The following is a 6306-nucleotide window of genomic DNA, read 5'->3' on the forward strand; positions in this document are numbered from 1 at the left end:
GTTCCAGGATCAGCCTCCTGGGACACCTGTTTCTGTCATATTCAAATGGGCTAAACTGCGCCCCACCCACCACTCTCACGCTGCTGATTCCTCTTCCTTTTCTGCTCCCCCTGAGTCACACCCACCTCGGGGCACTGCCGGGACAGGGTGGTGCCATAAAACCAGCTTTACTGAGTGTTTGAACAGTGAAGAAATGAAAATGTGGAGGAGTTGAAACATCTTTGAGTTCCTCTGTCATCCCAATTTCTCTGGCCCATCTCTCCTCAGGTGTCAGCTTGCTGCCCTACTTCCCACCACCTTGACCCCCTTGTCCCCTCTTTTCTGCTTCCCCAAGTTTCCCCCCACCGCCCCAGAATGGGGCAATCAAGCACTGTCATTCTTCCCTCACCTTTAGATCGCACCCACCCTTGTGGCCTGGGGTGGGGGGGGTGTGCACGCATGCGCATGTATGCATGTAGCGTGGGGATGGGAGACTCACTGCATTTCTACTTAATTCTTTCAAGTTATTTTCTAAACTAATGAGACATCTTCTCCCAGATTGATTGTGTTGCCTTCTTAATTCGCAGCCAGTTTCTGCATGAAATTGCATTTTCCGCCGTGCTTGCCTCTTGGGTTTTGTTCTGGAAAGTGCAGTGTTTTCACTTTGGGAACAAAGATGTGCAGGCCAGCCCTGCTTTCAGAGACACTGGGAGAGGGACCCGACGAGGGCAGTTTCAATGACAGCTTGGTGTGGGCTGATGGGGGAGTCAGCGTACTCCCCCTGGCCTGGCCTGGCCCGGGGTGGGGGGAGAGGCCAGAGGTGGCAAGGGAATTGGGTCTTGAAGGACAGACTCAAATCAGTCTCTCAAACTAGGGAGAGGCGGTGTTCCAGACAGAGGGCACAGCCTCAGCCAAAATAAGGACTCCAGAGGCTTCCTGCCGGATGTGGAGCGCAAGCAGGTGTGAGACAACATGAGTCTGGAACGTGGGGAGAGTGGTGGTCAGACTGCCTTGTGACCTCGCTGAGGGCTGCGGGGGAGCCTCAGAGCAGATGCAGGAAAGATTAGATGTGTAGAGGGCTGGGGGATGGGGGCCCAGGGACAGTGGAGAGCTGGGGTGGGGAGGGGTGGGGACCAGAGGCCGGATTTGAGAACCAAAGGAAAACTGGCAGGACCTGTGAGGCGTGTCCCCACCTCACCAGGCGTCACCTTGCTCTCCCACAGGGACACTTTCACATGGAGCCCCGAGGGCAAAGGCACCTGTGAGGAGGTTGTCCTTGGAGCTGGTGGTCCTGGGTGAGGTCTGAAGGGGCAGCAATCCCAGAGCTGGGCCTCGAGAAGGCCAGTCTCATCCCCCCGCCCCAACCCAGGGAGGCACTGATGGTAGGTGGGCCCCAAAACAGCATCTGGGAGAGAAGGCATCTTCTTTTTTTTTTTTTTTTTTTTAAGGGCCGCACCCGTGCATGTGGAGGTTCCCAGGATAGGGGTTGAAAGGAAGCTGCAGCTGCCAGCCTACACTGCAGCCACAGCAATGCCAGATCCAACCTGTGTCTGTGACCTACACCACAGCTCACGGCAACCCCGGATCCTTAACCCACTGATCAGGGCCACAGGTGGAACCAGCATCCTCATGGATGCTAGTTGGGTTTGTTACTGCTGAGCCACAGTGGGAACTCCAAGAAAGCACCTTTTAAACAGTATGCAGGGAACTTCTGCACAGAGAAGTGCCTCCCACCTATCTCCCCATCAACCCCACCCCATTCCTCGGAGGCCTGGCAGGAGACAAAGTCAAGCTGAGTTGCTCTGGGGTGAGGGGAGCTCCTGGTTCCTGGACCTGCAGGAGCTGGAGGAGGCCCTGGGCCAGGGAGCCTAGAGGGGCTTAGGATCTGCCAGCTCTGCCAAGTCCCAGGAACAGGGCTCACCTGGCCACCCTCCCTTCCTCCCCCTCCCTAACACAGCTGCACCCCCTCATCCCCCAGGACCGATCCTTGAGCCAGCTTTGCACCCACTCTTGGCGTGTGAGTGTGAGTGTGTGAGGGTGTGTGAGGCCCAAACCAGGCCCTCAGCACTGCTACCCTATCTCCTGCTCATCTTCAAGCCTGGCTCAAAGCTCCTGTAGGGAGAGGCACTATGTCCTCAGTGTCCCCATGACTTCTGGGTACCTCTTGGCACCTCTCGCCCCATCACTGCAATTGACTGCTTCTACTTTGACTTCCTGCTACCTGGGGTGCTTCTTGCAGGTGGCTGCTTTATTACAAGCCCAGCTTGAAGCATGGCCTGGGGGTTCAGTGCAGATATGGGAGTCTCTGCCTTTGGGGGGGCTCCTTGTGGCCACCTGGTGCTGCTGCCCTACTCTGAAAGTCAAGCAGTCAGTAGAGGTGTACTAACGGTGGTGTTCCCATTGCGGCTAAGTGGTAACAAACCCGACTAGTAAGTATCCAAGAGGATGGGTTCGATCCCTAGCCTAGTTCAGTGGGATAAGGATCCGGCATTGATGTGAGCTGTGGTGTAGCTTGCAGACGTGGCTTGGATCCCACATTGCTGTGGCTGTGGCGGGCAGCTGCAGCTCAGATTCAACCCCTAGCCTGGGAACCTCCACAGGCCACAGGTGCGCCCCTAAAAAGCAAAAAAAAAAAAAAGTTTATTAACAGTATAAGACACTATCACAGGCCCATCACAAAGGCTGCTGTTAGAGTGGTTGGAGGGTGTGTGGAGGCCCCGGAAAGTTTCTGTGTTGTTGGAAGCTGCTGTAAGTGCACTTGGGAACCAAAGCCAAACCTGTGCCTATCCTATGATCCAAGCAGCAGGAGCGCACGTGTCTGCTGAAAGGCATGTGTGAGAATGGCCACAGCAGCCTCAGGCATCACAGCCCAGACAGGGAAACAACACAAATGTCTAGGAGCAGGAGACGGACAGATACATTGTGCTCCTTCCTACGATGGAATATTATGTACCAATGAAAAAGACCAACTACTGCTACGCAGACAACACAGATGACGGCACAGGCAATACGTAAAGCGCAAGAAGCCAACCTGCATGATTCCATTTATATAAGATTCAGGAACAGGGAAAAGCAGTTGGTGATGGAAGCCCGTGGCACCTTGGCCCAGGATGGGGAGCGGTACTGACAAGGCGGGAACATGAAGGACCCGTCTCTGAAGGTTCTCTGGAATGTTCTCTGGCTTGCTGTCAGTGGTGATTACAAGGGTGTATGTATCTGTAAATAAATCAAGTTAAACTCTTAATATGAGTGTACTCTGTATTTTATTCTGCAATAAGAAAGTTAAAGGGAGGGGGAACAAAACTTATAAAAGGGCTTCTGAGATTCTAATTAGTTCCTTTAAACCCACTGTAGCTTTTTCAGCAAAAATGAGGGAGGCCCACATGGCCCATGTTTTGTTCTGGAGCCCAGAGGATTCTAATTTCTGGGCAGAGAGGCCAGGGGTGAAGGCCTTCCAGGGCCGCCGCCTCCTGCCCAGGAGAGTGGGCACCACCCAGAGGGCAGCCCTGAGGACCCCCTCCCCTCCAGCTGCCGCCAGACCCCTGCTCTTCCTCCCGTTCCTGGAACCTGCCCCGACCCAGCGGTGTTTCCAGCACTTAAGGCTGGGAGCTCAGCCGCTCCTCCACTCCAGGAAAATATTTGTTCAGGGACTTGGCACCCGCAGAAGAGGAAATAAAAGCCACCTTGGAGGGGAGCGGGCGGCGCTGCTGCGGGTTGCTTTGTCTGCCCCTCCAGACGGCCTCCGCAGGCCCTCGGGCCCGCCGTCTGGGGCCGGGCCCAGGAATCCTGCTCCACAGACAGGCCTGCTTGAGGGCCCAGCGGGGGTGCCAGCTGCTGGTGCATTCTTCGTGCACACCCCTCCCCATGGCCATCACCTGTCAGTCCAGTCAGCAGACATTCAGGAGACCTACTATGTGCCCGGGCACCATTGGCGAGCCAGGCCCTATCCTTACCTTCCAGGCTGCTGTGAGGTGGCCAGGGAGGCTGGCCTGTGGGAAGCACACGTCCTTGCAGTGGGAGGCTTGGTGTGATGGGGGTGAGGCCAGGGCGTCGGGAGGCGGCCAGGCAGGGCCAGACTGCCAGGCGGGGGAGGATGGGCAGCATCTGAAGGACCAGGAAGAAAAGGTTAGGGCGATCAGGGGAGCAGGGTTCCAGGGAGCAGCATGGCAGGAGGCCCAGAGGCAAGAGAGGGCAAGGGGCTTTGGGGTGTGGAAGGTGGGTGGAGTCGGCTGTGGTGGAGACCCAGGAGTCAGGAGGCTAGCAGGGAAGCAGCCTCTGGCGCCGCGGGACCTCCCAGCACGAGTTCAGGAGCGTGGACTTTATCCCCAAGGCAGCGCAAGTTTTTGTTTGTTTTGCAACATTTAAACACATTGATTTGGATTCTTTTTGATATAGGAAAGTACAAAGAAGAAAACCAAATTGGCCTCAAATTCCCCCTCCCAACTCCCCAGATCTTTCCTGATGACATTTAAAAAATTAAAATCCTCTGTGCCCACGATTGGAAATCCAAGCAGAACAGAAGAGGACGCAATGCAGAGTGAAAGCCCCCTTCTCCCCACCTGTCTCTCTTGCCAAAGGCAGTTTCACTGAGCAGTTTTTGGTGTGGGCTTCCAGACAGATGGTCCATGCATGCACTTGTGAGGAGAAGCTCATGCTTTCAGAGTTACACGAAAGGGACGGCGCTGTATGCTGAGATCTGAAGCTCCCTTTCCTGACCTGGGTTTACTTCAGCATGTGTATGCGGTCTACTGCCTCCTTCTTCTTTTTTTAGCTGCCCTGCAGCACAGGAAGTTCCTGGGCCAGGATCAGATCCGAGCTGCAGTTGCAACCTAAGCTGCGGCTGCTTGCGCAACACTGGATCCTTAACCCACTGTACCGGGCCCGGGATCGAACCTGCGTCCCAGTTCTCCCAAGACACTGCTGATGCCGTTGGGCCTGCCTCCTTCTTCTTAATGTTTGTGGAGCAAGTGGTTGTACAGATGGGGCAGAGGAGTGGTACTGACTCGCCCCTTTCTGCTGACCCGCAAAGATGCGGGGCATCTTTGTTGCAGGTTTTGGCTGTTATAAACCTTGCAGGGGAAAGCTCGCCAGCCAGCCACCACACAGTATCACGTGGTACAGACACAGGGACCAGCTAGGAAGACATATCAAGGGCACCTTTCTAGCCGTGGGTTCTGGATGGGAGGGGACGTTCTCTATCGTCACCTTCCAGAAGTTCCACCACTTTGCCACACCTGTCGCCACACCCAGACTGAGTGGGAGAGACCCAGAGGCCACGCCCCTCTCTCCCCCCCATCACTGCACATGTCATCCAAGGGTTCCAATTTCTTTTTTCCGTTGGGGTGGGGGATGGAGATGGTGTCCCAAGTTTGTTTTGATTTTCATTTATTTAACTGTAAATGAGGTTAGGAATCTTTTCATATGTTTTTGCCATTTGCATTTTTTTTTCTGTAGGGGAACGGCTCCTTCATACAATTTGGCCCATTTTTCTAATGGGCCCCTTGTCTTTTCCTCCTGGATTGGCTTGGGTTCCTTGTGTGCTAATGATTTTGAGAGAGATCAGCCTGTCAAGGTTTGGTGTCCAAAATGTCCCTCTGGCTGTGGTGTGAGGGGCCTGGGGGCCTGGTCCACTGGGAGGTGGGGTGGGAGGTGCAGGGCCTGGAGCCAGGGGAAGGGGGCTGTGAAGACACTGGAGGGAACACCAACAGGGCCAGCCAGGAGACTGATTTTCTTTTAGATTTAAAAAAATTATATTATTATTATTATTATTACTATTATTATTATTTTTAGGGCTGCACCTGCGGCATATGGGAAGTTCCCCCCTGCAACGCCAGAGCGGAGGCTTGTCTGCAACCTACACTACAGCTCACAGCAATGCCGGATCCTTAACCCACTGAGCAAGGCCAGGGATCGAACCCCAGTCCTCATGGATACTAGTCAGGTTTGTTACAGCCCAGCCACGATGGGAACTCCGAAGTTAATTTTTTGCACAAAAGTCCAGGGCATTTTTGGGTCAGTGAAAAAAAAGCAACATGGCCAGCTGCCCTCCCCCTCCCCCAAAGCTGTGACCCAGGATTCCTGCTGCTAAGACTCATGGCTGGGCCTGAGCTCCTGCCTGGTAGTTGTGCCACCCCGCCCCCACCTCCCCCAACTGTGGGGCATGGGGCGGGTGGGGAGACGAGGAGGAGGGAGGTGTCAAGGACGGTTCCCAGGTTCCCACTTCAAATATTATGGTCCCATAAACCATGGAAACGTCTCAGAAATTCCAGTGTTTCAGCACATAGTTACCGATTGACCTATATCAGGCAGTGTTAGGCAGAGGCCCTC

At 54.6% G+C, this 6306-nt stretch overlaps 1 long non-coding RNA gene across 1 annotated transcript; it reads right to left on the minus strand.

The window, feature by feature from the left end:
- On the minus strand, positions 2992 to 4273 carry LOC110260147. Its single transcript, XR_002342999.1, has 2 exons — positions 3933 to 4273; positions 2992 to 3195 (listed from the first exon to the last, which is right to left on the minus strand). It is a non-coding gene; the product is annotated as an uncharacterized LOC110260147 (long non-coding RNA).

This window comes from Sus scrofa, chromosome 3, assembly GCF_000003025.6.
Source record: "Sus scrofa isolate TJ Tabasco breed Duroc chromosome 3, Sscrofa11.1, whole genome shotgun sequence".
Lineage (NCBI taxonomy): Eukaryota > Metazoa > Chordata > Mammalia > Artiodactyla > Suidae > Sus > Sus scrofa.